Genomic DNA, 18,387 nt, shown 5'->3' on the forward strand with positions numbered 1-18,387 from the left:
TATAGAAATGGGGATTAGCAATCATAACTAGCAATTAACCATGGTTATGAAAGATATTACATCAAGTAAGAAGGCTAGGAGAGTGTTTCTTGTAGATAAGAGTAAATAAGCAGTTGTTAGCATCTCACTTAGCCAGTGAATTAACGTCACTTAGTTCCAGTAAGATGCAAGTAGAGGAGTTACAGGTAAAGTTTAAACAGATTGTAAATCATGGTCTGGAGAGTTATGCACCTTGTAAGTGGATAAAGGATGGAAAAGCCTCTCCATGGTTTAATAATGAAATTTGGAAGATGCTGTGGAAGCAGAGGTTATTGCACCCTCAGTTCGAAAGAGACCGCAAAAATGACAACAACAAAAGGTTAATAGAGATTCGTATGTTTGCGAAAAGATCTATGCGCAAAGCATACAACAACTACCACCATGATACCTTAGCAAAAGATCTTGCAGAGAACCTGAGAAAATTCTGGTCCTATGTAAAATCCCTAAGTGCGTCTTACGCTTCTGCTCAGTCCCTTGTTGAACAGTCAGGTGTGGCAGTTGAAGACAGCAAAATGAAAGCTGAAGTTTTCAATTTCATATGCAAGAAATCATTCACACAGCAAAATCATACAAATATACAGTCATATGACCATCGGACAGGCTCCTGGCACAGAGAAACAACTGAAAGATTTAAAAGCAAATAAGGCACTAGGTCTGGATGTACTCCCAATTTGGTTTTACAAAGAATACTCCACAGCATTATCCCTTATTTAGCTTGCATTTATTGCGAATCTCTCGTCCAGCACAAAGTCCCAAGTGGCAGAAGGGTAAAGGAACACGCCTGCAAAATTACAGACGAATATCAGTAACTTCAGTTTGTTGCAGAATCCTTGAACATATTCCCAGTCTGAATATAATAAATTTTCTTGAGACTGAGAAGATTATGTCCACAAATCAGCTTGAGAGAGCATTGCTCGTGTGAAGCTCAGATCAACCTTTTCTCACATGATATACTGTGAACAACATATGAAGGGCAACAGCCAGAGTCCATAGATTTCAGGAACACATTTGACACGGTGCCCCACTGCAGGCTCTGAATGAAGGTACAAGCATATGGAATAAGTTCACAGATATGTGAATCGCTCGAAGACTTCTTAAGTAATAGAACCCAGTATCAGGGACAATGGTATCATCAGGAGTGCTCCAGGTACGTGTGATAAGATCACTGTTGTTCTCTATATACAGATAAATGATTTAGAGGACAGGATGGGCAGCAATCTGGGGTTGTTTTCTGATGATGCTGTGGTGCATGGTACTGTACTAATTAAAAGTTATCAACTGAAAACTTCACTATTATACGAGATAGGAAATTTAGAATGAGCTGAGCGGAATAATCTGAAGCAGTGACACCACTCACCGGAAAGCACTCATTCCATTATCTGTGAGAAGATATTTTGATTCACTGGAAAATAATTCAATTAAAATATATACACACTTAAAGTTTGGAACCAGGCACACTATTATCTTTTGTGTCATAATATCTGTTTACTTCTGAAGTTCACCTGTGTATTATCATAGACATTATTTTTGTGGACTGAATGGCATCCTTTATTAATATGTAAAGTAATTAATTAAAAACTTAATAAAATTAACATAAGGCATTATACATTTAAATATGACTGTCAAACTTTTAGCTGGGGTGTTCCTAACATGGATGAATAAAGTGGTTGCATGAATTTTTCTAATGTAATAATCCACAACATATTTCATAAACCCAATTTTGTTCTGAGTATACAGCCCATCCAAAGTAGTAAAACTTAACCTAGTCATTTTCAAATAATTACAGGATTCCGAAAGCAGCAAAAATCTTTACACCACCCTTTAAAAGACCAATCCTACCCAAAGTAGTCAGTCAGTGGCAATCTCTCACATGATTAACCTATCTGCATTCATATTATCAAAAGTCAGTCCACCTAACATCTTCATTAACATCTTTCTTTTCTTTTTCTACAGTCTTTGCAGTGACATGCATTACCTTTAACTTTTTGGAAACATTCAGTAGGCAGCATATGGGTTGTGTAATTGTGTCAACATTATGAAAGACAGTGTACATGGGTTACATTCCTGGAAACTGGATGTATCAAACTGTAAGCACCAGGAATACTGTGGTTATGTTAATATGTCACTCTTCATCTGATGAAATGCTCTGTGTTTACATCAACACTGTCACACTACCGTTTCGGATTGTGGGTTATTTTTACCGGTAATAAACATTTATCAAAGATCTGAGAGTGGTCATCAATTTGACTTCAAGGAATAGATACTCAAAATCAATTACAGTATTTATTTTGGCATATATTACAGGACAACTTTCCACAGAACTGGTGTTCACTAATAGTGCGATCTTCTGTCAGTGAGAGAGCAAATGCAGAATACAAAGTTGCAGCTAAGCACATGGTTGTCACAGCAACTGGAAACTGTGTCACAAACAAAATTTAGTTTCTGTGTCATTATCAAAAAATAGGAAATGAAAGTCTTTAGCCATTTGTGAGTAGATGGCTTCAAGCAATTCTTTTTGTGCTACACAGTTCTGTTTCTTTTCTTTCTAATCAGATTTTTTCAAGATTCTAAATAATACATGATCACAATAATATCTTTGTAGTATTTGCTTTCAATTCAGCACATTAAGGTCATAAATGCATTTTTCTTTGTAGTAGCATACACACAGTGACCAATATGTGGAAATGTAACATAAGAATGATAAGGACAGGACATGAACAACTGACTTTTGCCTTTGTTGATCTATATTGTTAACTGTTCACAAACTGTGCTCTGAGTTGTTGCTTCAGATCATGATACGTGTTTGTATTACATCTGAACATTCTATCATATAATTATCATTAATTATTTTGATAAAAACTTTTAATTTTTTTATCACTTACCTGCAGCAGTAAAGGTTCACTATTCACTGTCAACATTTTTAGTTGTTGGTATTAATGTACGGGGACTATAAACAGAAAGCAGGAATGACGTGACAGCTAGCTTATATTCATCTTACATTTTAAATAACATTTTAATTGTTATGTCTACCACAGTTTTGAAACTAGTAGAGGTGACAAAAAGAATGAAATCTTCACCTCTCAAGAAAATGATCAGTGTTATGCCCACCAACCAATAGTCACTTTCCTGGCACCTGGCAGGGCCGATGGGTGAACACTGTCACACAGCCGGTACGAGAATGGTTGGCCTCAGTGGCATCTAGTACTTCGTAATAAAGGGTGTAAAACAGGATCACACTAGTCCAGCCCATCAACACAGAAACGCTGTTATTACTAGACCAAATGGTTAGTGGTTTTTGTTTTACTTAAATGTTTGACAGTTGGAAACAATAGGAAAAATTATATGGATCTTAGTGCAGCTAGCAAGACTACCTTAATACACAACTTATTTCTCATATAGACATAAAATCATGTTAATACTGAGAAACAAATATGCTTTCAGTTTTTGTCTTATCCTTGTCTGGGGATGCAATTTTCAGCTCCTTAGTGACTCACTGAACATCCCTCAGAAAAGTCTAATACATTCGAAGTGTGGCATCTCAACTCTTGTTTGTATTATCTCCATTCACTAATACTACTTTGACATGCGTGTAGAAATGCAAGTGTCAGTTGTGAAAAGCTTAAAATGCTGTAGGAGGGACAAATAAAATTGCAGATCAGCTACTAAATCCATTTACAACTCCACATCATGTCATACAAAAATGTACACATCAGGAGCAATGTTTTTACTGGCTGTGATTCTTGTGAATTGCTCTTTTCCTTCCTTGTTTTATGGTGTAGACATATAGTTGTAAACATATAGTACGTTGACAGCACTGTCTCTCCTTTCTGTTATGCTGTGTGACACTTTACAGTTCAGCATATCAAAAGGCAAGGGATCGTGCAACTTATGCCACTGAATATGTGAGACTATATGTCTGGTGCAGGCAGGAGCAGGAAAATACAATGATGGTGAAGAGAAGTGGTGAGATTAGTTTGAAGATACAGAAATAAACATATCAGTCTTAGCATGCGGAGATGATAGTTGCTTTTTTTTTTGTGTGTGTGGGGGGGGGGGGGGGGGTGGCCGCACGCGCGTGTGCGCCGTCACATATCTCTTTTGAGTATCCGGAGGTGGACTCTCTCAAAAAATTTAATTTAGTATTACATAAACGTCAATCAAAAATAAATATAAAATTAGACTTTATTACAAATCATATAACACTGTTCCCTGATTACATAAACATTGCATTGGATTTCTCAAATTTAAAGAACTTTTCTATGAATTATATAACATAGAATGCATTATTAATCATTTACAAACAAAACCAGAAAGACATAACTTGAACAAATCAGACTACATTCCAAATTTTTCTGCCTTAAAAATTAAGTAAGACAATAATACGATTATTACACAAAATTTTCTTCTTTTTACTTTCAAATAACGTGTTATTATCTCTTAGGAATCTTTATTACTTCCAAGCAAGTTAAAAGATTTCAGTGCTAGTTCTATTTCACACATTTCTGTACTACAGAAAAATTCATCAGATCATAATGTGGGTCACATTTTCTTCTTATATTATGGTTGTGGTACATTTGATTGTGAGAAAGTTATGATTGAAAAGAGAGAATGTATGGTTGTGGTCAATGTCCCCACTTTCTTAAAAAGGCTAAGACAGGAGATTTCTCGGGTGACGAGACACATGTAACTCTTTAATAATCTCATTTTGGGTGTAGACATTTTTCATTGCCCATTAACAGCCTTAGAAAACATTCACAAATCCACAAGTAAATGAAAATATTTCATTCATATTAGGAATTATTCTGATGGCAAGTGTTGCAGAGCACATTCATTTTAATTTTCTAAATTAGGAGCATGTGCAACTCCCAATTTTGCTACAATCAACACAACACATCACTATTATCCACCTATACTATACAGCTTGATAATGGCATCCCCTTGGGGATAATATTCTGGAGGAGAAATGCTTTCCCTTTTGGATTTCCCAGTTGGTGAATACTGAGGAGGAGGTCACCAGAAAAACATTTCAATTTTGTAATGGAGGGAAGTTGGAGGGGAGGGGGCAGGGGTAACATTATAAAGGGAGAACAATTTTTGACAACAGCACACAGAGCCAAATGGATGTAGATTGCAGCAGTTATATGAAAACAAAAAGCTCTGTACAGAAAAGACAAACAAGAAGAGGTGCACCAAATAAGTCTTGGCCTTCAAAGTAACCACTGTTAGCTACAACACACTTCTGACATCAGTTGTAAAGCTGTTGGAAACTGTCAACAAATTTTCTTGTGCAATCGCTCAAAGCACTGTGGTGGTGGTGGTGGTTAGTGTTTAACGTCCCGTCGACAACGAGGTCATTAGAGACGGAGCGCAAGCTCGGGTTAGGGAAGGATTGGAAAGGAAATCGGCCGTGCCCTTTCAAAGGAACCATCCCGACATTTGCCTGAAACGATTTAGGGAAATCACGGAAAACCTAAATCAGGATGGCCGGAGACGGGATTGAACCGTCGTCCTCCCGAATGCGAGTCCAGTGTGCTAACCACTGCGCCACCTCGCTCGGTCTCAAAGCACTGTGGTCACACACCGTTGCATATCTGTGGCATAGCAGGTGATGAGGCCTGGTGCTACCAATAAGATCCTGAGACCGAGTGACAGTCCGTGGCACAATGTTTGTTGTCTTCCCCACCTCCCAAAAAGTGTCTTCTGTCAAAATCCAAGATTAAAGGATGTCGATTGCTTTTTTCAAAAGCAAAGTCTTGATCTATCATGAATTTCTATCTGAGGGAGGTGAGGGAAATGTCTGTCGCTCAGTCTCTGGATCGTACTGGTAGCACCCGGTCTCACCTCCTGTAATGATGCGATAAATCCAACAACGCATGACCACGTTACTTAAAACTATTCCACAAGAAGTGTTTATGAACAGTTTTCAATAGCTTTACAATTAGTGTCACAAATGTGTTGTAGCTAATGGTGATTACTTTGTAACTCTCATTTTCTTTATTTTCTGAGACCATTCATCGAACTTTTTGGATGTACCTTGTATATTTCGGAGTATAATAGCACACTGTAATGCGTAATGGTGATAGGTTTACATTGTCATGTTCTTGTGTTTAAAAAGATGGTTTATGCCACCTTACCTTATGTAAACTGCCTTTCAAAAGAGCTGCCCTGTCTTTCATTTTCTTGTACTTCTCAACAAATCCTTCAATCTGCCACTAGAACAAAACAAGAAAGAAAATTGTTGTGAACAAAACCACAGGAATTTGCCCAAGTATTCTATCTATAGTAAAATTAACTTGAGGAAGCTGCTTGGTCCAAAACTACTTGTAACCACCTGTCAGAAGCCCAAATTGCCATCTTTCACAGTGAGGACATGCATGGAGAGTGTCAGTGAGGTTCCAGAAGGTACCAACAGGGATGTGGACCCACTCCAGATCCACTATCATGGCCAAGTGTGCTATGTTTCACAGCCGAGGGCCAAAGATTCGTGGCAAAAAGAGTATCAAAGTAGTCACCGCATATTCTCAACCGGGTTTTGAATTCAGCCTTAGGGTAGAGGAGGGGGGGCAGGGAGTGGGTAGGGGGAGGCAGGGGAGCATGAGCACAGTGAACTCCGTCTGTTGCTCGTGGTACCACACACTTACACTACGAAGTGTGTGACATACTCCATTGTTCTGCTGGTAGACGCTATCTTGCCAAGCGAAAATAAATTGCACGTATGAGTGGATGTGGTCCCCAAGGATTGATGCTTACTTGTGTTGAACCACTGTGCTTTCCAGAATGATGAAATCACCCAGGGGAGACCACAAAAATATTCACAACACCATAAACCCCCTCCACCGGCCTGAACCCTTCAACAATTGTTGCAGTGCCATACATGCCAAAAGCCGTCTGTCTGATGGAGCATAAAACACGATTCATTTGAAAAGGCCATCTTTTGCCACTCAGTGGCATGCAAATTCTTGCCTTTCTCGATGATGGACAGCGGCCAGAATACGTGCGTGAACCAAACCATTGTTGCAGAGGCCCATGTGCATCAACATTTGTTGAACGGTCATTGAGGAGACACGGTTGGTAGCCCCTTGGTTCATCTGGCTGGTCAGTTGCTCAACAGTTGCATATTCATTCACCCACACATATCTTTGCACCACAGTTGCCTGCATGCCGGTTTTGGATGGCACTAATTCGCCATGCACAGTATACTTTCACCACGGTGGCATGTTAACAGTTTACAATCTTAGCCTTTTTGGAAATGCTTCTACACTTGGCCCAAAAACCAATGATGTCCGATAAATAGCTCTGTTTCAGCATTATGACAACATCTGCACTCTTTTCTGCATCACCCCTCGACCCACTTTATATATACTCCAATGCTAATGCTGGCATCTGCCATCTGTGAGCGGTTACTGCATGTTGATATAAAACATAGGCAGTGCTCACATTAATGTGACTGAACTGTGTATAAAATTACAAAGAGACAGATGGGGTGGGCAGTACCTACCTTTAGAAGGTGGAATTTCAAGTACTGCTGATGGACACTTGTAAGTGTATGGGGTGAAAAAAAAAATATTCGAATTCATTAGTTTCCTGATGTCTGAGGGACCTCTTCCAATCATCCCCAAGCTATCAATCTTTCCTCCTTGGGGAACATCAAAGTTGTGAGATATCTCCCTTCCTCATTCCCCCTCATTTTGTGTGTGACAATCAGCAGCACTGGCAATTTCACCTCCTAAATATAAGTAGTGGTCGGCCATAGTGTATCACTGGAATTATATATTTTTCTGCTAGCAAAAATTACACCCCATACAGAATTGCAGTCAAATAACATTAGGTATAATTTTTATTTACCAAGCAGCTGTAGATACAGGCATACACAGTGAAGTATAACAGCGCCATTTTTCAGGTTCTTTCCAATGAAGAAAGTACAGAAGCAGGAATAGTAACTGAAATTAAATGGAAAGAATGAAAGGAAAAACAAGTGCTCTTACTGAGTTGTTCACCTCCTCCTTGCTCCAGGAACTCTTGAGAAGTTTTTCTATTTAATCTCAGTATGCATTGTTTCATCCAACCTGTCTTCTCTTTTCAAATAAGGAAAATCCAGGATGGAATATAACAATATTATGGAAATAAAAGTCACCACTCGCAGTATGGTAGAGACGCTGAGTCACAGATAGGCACAACAGAAAGACTGTCACAAATAAGAAGCTTCTGGCCAGTAAGGCCTTACTGGCCAAACCTTCTTGTTTGTGACAGGCTTTTAGTTGTGCCTATCTATGACTTAGCATCTCTGCTTTATAGTGAGTGGTAACTATCCTTTTCATAATATTGCTACTTTCTTCTCTTTTGGCAGATTAATATAACTCCAGTTTCAAAAAAAATTATGTTTTCCATGACTAGGTTTTCCTCGTCTGTATTAATGTCTTCCTTGATGCTTGGTAAGCAGTTTCTATCAATATTTGATATAACACTTATATGTTTGCCAACATAGGAGATTTCAAAATACAGGGTGTACATAAAGTCTAGGAACAGTTTCAATTATTTATTGCACAGAAACCAAACACTGTACAGATATCACACATATGTCATTTCGAAGATAAACACTGAAAGTTTTTTTCCCCTATGTTTAGAACCAAGTACGGTAAGAAGCCAACAACAAGAAAGGCCATGTACCACCGGCACAACAAATTTGTTATGACAGGTAGCTTGTGCCTGACGAAGAGAAGCGGACATCCTAGTGTGAGTGCAGTGAATGTGGAGCACTTACGAGAGATATTCATAAGGAGTCCTAGGAAATCGGCGCATCGTGCATCCTTTGAACTGGAAATGACTCCAATGACAGTGTGGAAAGTCCTGCTACAGAAGCTGTCTATGAAACCATTAAAATTGGAGCTAGTGCAGAACCTCAATGGCAATGACAAAGACAAGCATTCTGAGATTTATTCACAGTTGTAACAAGTGAATGGGGTGGGTATGGCATTGTTGAACACTTCATTTTTAGCAACCAAGTAACTTTTCACAGTACTGTGAAAGTGAACAGGCACAACTGTCGAATCTACGGTATGAAGCATCCACACAAATGCACTGAATTTGAGCGTATTCCACAAACACAGGTGCCAATGCTAAGGAAAAGGTAATGTGGGTTAGAGGGCAGAAGGAAGAAGTAGTAAACCAGTTCATTCAGAAACTCGGAGATATTAAGTGGGACTGTAAATATAACTGTCAAGTGGGAATAAATAAAACTGAAACTGCTTTTAAGAACTTCATTAAAAATTATTTAGATTTGTGGTATTCTTGTTCTCCTCTTATAAAAATCAATCTTAAAAAGCAACCTATAAAGAAAAACATTAAGTGGTACACAGATAAACTTACCAATATGAGGGAAAATATGTTATCATTGTACCACATGTATAAAAATTCTCATAAAGATGGAACGGAGCAGAAAGATGATTTGTACAAAGCATATCTTGAATGTAAGAGAACCTACAGAACTAAGCTTAGAATGGCAAAAAGAACAGCATACAAAAGACACATTGAAGGGGCTCCTAATAAGTGCAAAGCTGCATGGAATGCTGTTGCACAAGAGCATTGCAGGAATGATGAACATCGCATAGCTCTTGACCCGGATAAAGTTAATCATTTTTTCATGTACTCTGTAAGTTATATTAGGAACAAAATTGAAACAACAACCACCAATCCAAGTGATCTACTTAAGCAACAACAACCTGCAAACAATACATTTACATGGAGGACAATCGCACCCACTGAGATTACAAAGGTAGTGGCAAAGTTCTCAAACTCCCAAGAGCATGGACTGCTCTTGGTTGTCCAATTACATAATTAAAAAAACAGTGCATATAATTAGTGAACCATTGGCCTTTCTGTTTAATAGGCGTCGAAAGTTTGGAGTCTATCCTACAACTCTAAAAATATCGAAAGTTATCCCAGTGTATACAAAAGGGGACAAACATGATCTCAAAAATTACCGACCAGTTTCAATAGTTCCCATTTTCTTGAAAATACTTGAATCTCTTATTTATAACCAACTGAACCACTACTTTGAGTCGCATAACTTACTCTCTAATAGTCAATTTGGCTTCCGCAAGGGAAAAAATACCACCACTGCTGTTCTTTCAATTGTGAATGAAGTAATAACAACCTTTGGGAATAAAAATAAAGCCTCACTTCATTTATGTGATTTAAGTAAGGCATTAGACTGGATTTCTCATGATATCTTAATTGCTAAACTCAAATTCTATGGCATACAAGATTCTGCATTGGCAGTAATTGAATCATACCTAAAAATTGGAAGCAGTTTGCCTATGTCAGAAACAGAGACTCACAGTTGCTAGAAGTTAAGACAGGAGTCCCACAAGGTTCTGTCCTTAGGCCCTTCTTTTTTATAACTGCAGTCAATGATTTACCTCATTGTATCCCCACTTTTGTTATTTGGTTATGCTGATGCCACAACTTTGCTTGCTCAGCACGAGAACATATCAGTTCTGCAAGATATGATGCAAGATGACATGGAAGCAGCACTAAATTGGTTCTCACCAAATACACTGCTTTGCAATCCTTATAAAAACCAACAGCTTACACTGGGATTGTCAAAAGAGGTATAGGTGAAAGCAGTTAAAATTCTAGGAATTCATGTAGACTTTAAGTTAATGTGGGAAACACACATCAACCACACCTGCGCAAAATTGTCTCGAGTTACGTATTTAATGTGGAAACTGAGGAGCCCGGTGACAAAAGAATATTTAAGAGTTATTTATTTTGGACTCTTTCAGTCACAGATGGAGTATGGACTGCTGATATGGGGACTCTCTCTTCACATCACTGAAGTTCTAGAAATTCAGAAGAAAGTGATAAGGCCAATGAGCAATTCTGGTAGATCAGAGCACTGCCGACCACTGTTCATTCAGCTGAAAATATTAACCGTTATTAATTTTTATATATACGCCTCAGAATTGTATGCAAAAAACAATATAGCAGATTTTGAAATGGGGGAAAACATGCACCACCATAATACCAGACGCAAAACAAAATTAGACATACCTAGGCACAGGCTGACAAGAACAGGGAATTCCCATCGAATCAATAGTCTAAAAATATTTAATAAACTTCCATTTTCTTCTCGGTCGGATCACATAAGTAGCTTCAAGAGCAAGCTACTAAATTGGTTACTAATCAATCCTTTCTACAATGTAACAGAATTTATGAATATAAAATCAATCAACATTAATTTTTAAGGATTTCATTATGTGATGTCACTGAATGTATTTATCTTATGTTATGGTGTATGTTATCATCTATGGGCACTATTTGCAAAGCTCATTTAGCTTTAAGGTACTATTCAAGGAAAATGTTATATGATATCCATTTAAATTGCCTATTCCACCTCAGGTGGTCAATGGTGAACAAAGAATCTGAATCTGTACTGCAAAGGTAAATGTTTTTTGTGTCTTGTCACGTCAAAAGTTCTATGGGCCATTCTTCTTCGCCAAGAGCACTGTCACTGGAAATTCCTACTTGTACATGTTGCAGCAATGGCTGATGCCTCAAATGAGATTGGACTCTCTGTTCATCTTTCAGCAGGATGGGGCTCCACCATGTAAGGGGTCCGCAGGCCCTTACTAGTAAGTTTGCATCGGCACAGGTCGACAGGGCAACTATCGATTAGTGTGTCGTGTTGCGAGTGTGAGAGTAGAGTTGAGTCAGTGCTGTGTGGTTCCGTGTGGCGGGCCGAGCTGTGCGGAAGCCAGCAGTTGTTATAATGCAAGGTTTACCGACAAAGGGAGTGGCCATCGCCGCGGTTTAACCCCTTTGTGTTAGAATAATATGGGAAAAGTGAAATAGTATAATTACGAGAGTGATTCAGTGATATTTATGTGCCGTTATTGAGATTTCGCGTCTACCGCGCCGGCATCATTTGGATTACAGTGTTGGATTATAGTGATTGGATTTAGCGTGTGACGATTATGAATAACGAAGAAGCCTGTGCTGAGATTAGCCGTTATTAAAAGTGTATGACGAAGGCAGTGGCTGTTTCCTTATTTTTGTGTTTTTGATAAGAATATAGGTCTTGATTAGTGAAGCTGTGTTGTTGTTCTTCTTGTTGCCAGACATTACATTATTACAGCATTTGAGAAGGACAGAATGGAATGTAACAACTCCGTAGCAGTCAATTCCGATTGCCAGCCCCATTAGGTACACGGTCACATTAATTAATACTTATTTGGGCTGCTATTCAGATCCCGATCGAGCGGGATACACATTAAAAATAACGGAGTGTTACAACCCCATTTTCATCGTGAAGATCCTGGGTACCTGAAAACGGAGCAGTCACATCGATGGCTCGGCCATGCTACAGAAGGGGAAATCTGTTTCATGAAATGGCCCTCCCGATCACTAGATCTCACTCTGTGTGACTCTTTTGTGTATGTACTACCTCTACCATATGATGTGGCAGAGCTCCGGGAGTGAATACAGGAAGTGACTGCCACAGTCGACGATGCCATGCCGGGATGGGTAAGGCAAGGCAAGAATTCGATTAGCGTATTATCATCTACCTGATCACTCATGGTTCGCTTATCAAATTTTTGGAGAAAAAAAATAAACTTTCAAAAGTTTCTCTTCGAAATGCAGTATGTATGGCATCTGTACAATGTTTAGTTCTTGTGCAATAAATAATTGAAAGTGTTCCTTGATTTTATGTACACCCTGTACTAGAACATACACTGTATGGCAGCACATTCAGGATAAGAGAATCAGGTGTAAATAATGGTATACAACTGCGAAGAACACAATCTCAAAGAAATAAGTATTATGTTGTGGAAATAATGTCTGTCTGTCTGTCTAACAAACAGTAAGCAGAGACAGGAAAAATCCATTTTATTTTATGGTCAATTTCAGAGTTATTTTTGCCTATTTGTTGCTGTTTTCTGTCAACTCTGGTATTACTTTCTGCCAATTTTGATGGTATTTTTGAGGAGTTTGGTATCACTTTCCAATAGCTTATTTTTGAAGTATCAAATGGCTTATATCACTGTTCCAGCACTATGAAAACGAAAATATACCTCTTAACTACATTACATATGGCATCACAGAAGAAAAAGGAAATCATTTATATGAAACCCATTAAATGTAATCAATTAAAGAAACCATACACTGTCAAAAGGTTTTCAAATTAAAGTACTATTATAGCTTCAATGGTTTCTTTGAAACCTTTTACCACCAATTGATCAGTACTTCACAACAATGCAAAAATAGCAGCGTAAAGTGTAAATTTTTGACATGGGCAAGGAGAAGGCCACAAATGCAGTTAACCAATTCAGCTCATATTTGGCAGCCTTCTTCTATACAACATAAAATGAAGATCAGTTTTGAGAACACCTTCCCTACAGTTCATGATGTGAATTTGATTCAAAACTGACCAGATCGATATACAATTGAAAATGGAACACTTTTAATCATCATAGGTGGTGTCCAGAAGTAAACTTTTTTCCTAGGGATTTGCGAAAGAAACTATTACAACTGCCACTTATGTACCCGTAAAGTAAATGCTATTCAATGAAAGTACTGCTGATGCAACAATCAAGGCATCTGGCTGGGGAGCAGAGAACCTGTGTTCAATTCTGAAATGCATTCTGCTGGATTTTTTGTCATCTTTCTTTTCCTTATTGAAATTAGTAACAAAAGGAGGGTTAATATGGCAGTTATTAAGGAATAATAACAAGGAGGTAAATAAATTTCTCAAACAACTTGGATTGGTGAAAAATTAAAATTTGAAGCCTCATTTGAAAACAAATGTCACGAGGGACCACAGACAGCTTAATATGCTATGCTAGTTTACAATGAGCCATGGTACAGAACTTTATTTGGAGGTTTCAAAACTGCAATGTACATCTGGAAATCCAGCAGGAATTTCACAACTATCCACATTCCACAACAATTCATAGCATAATTCATGACAAATTTTCAGCACCAATTTTTAGGTGATGTTGCATGCGTGGTATGAATTAAAATTACACTGGAGATCCAAAGAAACTGGTACACCTGCCTAATATCATGTAGGGGCCCACAAGCACGCAGAAGTGCTGCAACATGGCATGGCATGGACTTGACTGATGTCTGAAATAGTGCTAGAGGGAACTGACACCATGAATCCTGCAGGGCTGTCCATAAATCAGTAAGAACACAAGGGTGTGGAGACATCATCTGAACAGCACATTGCAAGGCATCCCAGATACACTCAATAATGTTCATGTCTGGTGAGTTTGGTGACCAGTGAAGTGTTTAAACTCAGAAGAGTGTTTCTGGAGCCACTCTGTAGAAATTCTGTGTGTGTGGGGTGTCACATTGTCCTGCTGGAATTGCCCAAGTTCTTCAGAATGCACAATGGCCATGAATGGATACAGGCAATCTAGAAAGGATGGTTACATAAGAGTTACCTATCAGAGTCGTATATAGACATATCATGGGTCCTGTATCAGTCCAACTGCACACATCCCACACCATTACAGAGCCCCCACCAGCTTGAACAAGTCCCCTGCTGACAAGCAGTGTCCATGGACTCATGAGGCCAGTTCCATACCCATACACATATATACACTTGATACAATTTGAAATGAGACTCATACGACCAGGCAACATGTTTCCAGTCATCAACAGTCCAATGTCGGTGTTGACGGATCCAGACGAGGCATAAAGCTTTGTGTCATGCAGTCATCAAGGGTACACGAGTGGGCCTCAGCTCCAAAAGTCCATATTGATGATGTATCGTTGAATGATTTGCATGCTGATACTTGTTGATAGCCCAGTACTGAAATGTATGGCAATCTGAGGAAAGGTTGCACTTCTGTCACATTGAACAATTCTCTTCAGTCGTCATTGGTCATTTTCTTGCAGAATCTTTTTCCAGCCACAGCGATGTCAGAGATCTGATGTTTTACCAGATTCCTGATATTCAAGGTACACTTGTGGAATGGTCAAATGGAAAAACCTCGCTTCATCACTACCTCAGAGATACTGTGTCCCATCGCTTATGCACCGACTATAGCAACACGTTCCAACTCATTTAAATCTTGATAATCTGCCATTGCAGCAGCAGTAACCGAGCTAACAACTGTGGCAGACACTTGTTATCTTATACAGGCATTGATGACCGCAGTGCCATATTCTGTCTGTTTACATCTCTCTGTATTTTAATACACATTCCTATACCAGTTTCCTTGGCACTTCAGTGTAATTCTCAAAAACGAAATATTTTTAAATGTAACCCAAGTCAGTTTTCTGCCAAATCTTCAGAATGAATGATGTAGTTGTGCGAAAGCTGCTTTCATTATATGTTCTTGGTGCCACAAGCATATTTGCTTCAAATGTTTATATGACAAGTACCACCCATGTAGATGTTCAAAGGTAAGTGAAGGCATGTAACAGTCAGTGAAAGAGCCTTTGTAGGGCAACCAGGATTAAAATTATAATTCTTCCTAATCCAAGTCGTTAAAGAAATTTATTTCCCTACCTTGTTATTATTTTTCACTGATTACCTTTTGACTTTCCTATTCCTACTAGATTCAATACAGCAAAAATACTAATGAAAAAACTGCAGAATGCATTTGGAAATTAAACATATGTTCTCTTCTCCTCAGCCACATGCCTTGATCGCTACATCAGTGGCAGTTCTTTTGAACAGTGTTTACCATAGGCATACTCAGTTTCTTTCTTCGATTGGACGAAAATGGGCATATGCAGCATCCCCCACACATATGATGAAAACACCCGATTTCCAATTACCTACTGACTTCGTCAAATTTGAATCAATCGCATGTCATGAACTTTAGGAGTGGTTTCCTCAAATATAAGGATGGGGCAGCTTCTTGAGCCAAAATATCTCAGTCCTCTGTTTTAGGTTTATACAAGCACCCTGCCAAATATGACTCAAATTGGTTGGCCATTCCGAGACCTTCCCCTTGTGAGGACCAAATGTCTTCAGCACAACACCAGACATCTGACAATGTCCACATATCCTGCTTGCATGGGAAGTTGCTTCCCATCAAATTATAAAGGTATTGCTACCCCTTCAGAATATTTCACAACTGAGACCTGCCATCCTATGCACACATAAACTATTTGCTGAGTCAGCATGAACATAATTCATCATCATCACACTAGAAATAAGAGCCCAGGACTGTGAATAAGACTAAATATACAGATCTGTCACCATAAGAGTTGTTAGCCTAATATGCAGGTGCAACATAGTGCCTTTCTCGGTTTTCTTCACCTCGCCCTGAAGCATTCGTTCCATTCATATTTAACAAAAGCTGGCTGGTTTTAGCATCTAAAATTTGTATTTCTCATAAAAATGAAGCAGTCTTCAATTGTAAATTGGAATATAGGTACTGTTTCATCCACTGACATCAGAGTTCTCAATATTTTTGCGTAACAAACTGTACCAACAATGAGACAGTTTGGTGAGATCTGTAAAGTGGAGCATCAGTTAAATAGGATTTTTTTGCAGGACACAAACACAACATGAAATATAGCACATAGCACTTTAGTTAGCACGTAAATCAAATTTGCACCCAATTGGTCAGGTTCTCGCCACCGTACACAGCAGCGAACAGAGGGTGTCATGCTAACTGAAAGTACGAAGATTGCCTGGAAAATAATGTACCACATATTTTCTCAATCAGCAAAAATTGTATGAATGTGACAGTTAAGATATACATTATTTGAAGTTTCCAAATTGCACACACAAATATCCCATTTATTCTGACAGGTATCATACCTATAGCAATGTTTTGAAATGGTGTCTCTATATGATGTAAGCTACAAGCAGCGTGTCGTCATTGAACTTCTCACAGCAAAGAATAGAACCTTCGAGAATATTCCCAATTGTTTGCATCCTGTTTATGGAGCATCTGCAATAGACAGAAGTTCTGTTAGTCACTGGGCAAAGAGAGTGAGGCCATTACGAGACATTGGTTCGGCAGAGCTGCAAGATTTGCTTCATTCAGGGAGCCCATTCGTGGCTTTCAAACTTGACCAGGCACAGCTTGCTGATGTGCTCATTCACAAAGACCAATGCAGAACAACTTGGCACTTGGCAATGAAGCTTTCACTCAGGAAGGAAAGTGTGGATGCAATTGTCCATAGTCTTAATTACTCAGAAGTTTGTGCACAATGAGTTACGCACTATCTCATGAGGAAACTAAATCTTCTCACTCTTTGATGTGATGCCAAGACACAGTACCAATATTTCTGAAGCAGATGTGAACACATTAACCAAACCCAAAAGGGGCTTCCAATGATTTTGTCACCATAATAACCCAGGTGATTGACTGATTCTATATGATAACGCTCGGCCTCACACAAGTTTGAGGACTTCAGAACCATCATTAAACAGGGTTGGACAGTATCATCTCATCCATCATACAGCCCTGACCTAGCGCACCTCCAACTTCCATTTGCTCATCTCATTAAAGCATCACATTTGTAGATGACATTTTGAGGATGACAAAGATGTGATTCTTACAGTGGAGAAATTGCTTCAATACCAGAACAAGGAGTGGCACTGACAGGGTACACACCCTTGTGTCTTGATGGAGGAAGGCCATAGAACAGGGCAGCAATTGTGTGGAAGTATAGGGAATGTAGAATAAACAACAATCTTTCTTTTGTATATTTATCGTTGTGTTCAATAAATAATTACTGAAGGAAAACAAATGTAGTGCCTCACTTTTTGGGTAACCCTCACATTTATTTTAATAGTTATTCCATATTATTTTTACTACTTTGTGAATGAAGCTTGTGGTCAAAGCACGAATTGTTGGTAGTGAAATTTAACAGTGAAAAAGAGAGGGATGGCTGTACTGAGCTGAGAAGACACATTACATTTCAATGATCTGTCACCCTGATGCTACTCATACACATTTACCTCAAGTCAGTTACATTCTTGTAGTTTCTCCATGTTAACAAACCTGCTATGCACCGCCACCATGTCTTGTCATGTGACTTTGTTTCCATTTGCAGAGGATTGAGGGCTGTAAGACAGCTCTCCAGTCTTCAAGCCACAAAATAACATAACTGCCTTTTAAACAACTCTTTTGTATTTTGTTACTCTTATGTGACATTCATATACATTGAGTAAACAGATCTCATTAACGAGAACAACATTTTCAAATTGAATCTCATAACACCACAGAAGAGAGTGACATTGCTCCTTAGCCTTGTTAAGCTTATTCTGGGTGTTGATATTGCAGACAGTGCCTCTTCCTCTCTGCCTTCCAAAACACTGCCAAGCCACAACCACAATAAGTAAATATCCCCTTCGCAGCAGGAGAAGATGTT

At 38.7% G+C, this 18,387-nt stretch overlaps 1 long non-coding RNA gene across 2 annotated transcripts in view; it reads right to left on the bottom strand.

Annotated features, from left to right (window-relative positions):
• The window catches only part of LOC126212846 (uncharacterized), a 142,647-nt gene that overhangs the window by 103,734 nt on the left and 20,526 nt on the right, over positions 1-18,387 (bottom strand). For both annotated transcript variants that reach the window (XR_007540940.1, XR_007540942.1), the window contains exon 2: positions 6,174-6,251. This is a non-coding gene — a long non-coding RNA (uncharacterized LOC126212846). The remainder of the gene's footprint in view (positions 1-6,173; positions 6,252-18,387) is intronic.

Source organism: Schistocerca nitens, chromosome 11 (genome assembly GCF_023898315.1).
Source record: "Schistocerca nitens isolate TAMUIC-IGC-003100 chromosome 11, iqSchNite1.1, whole genome shotgun sequence".
NCBI lineage: Eukaryota > Metazoa > Arthropoda > Insecta > Orthoptera > Acrididae > Schistocerca > Schistocerca nitens.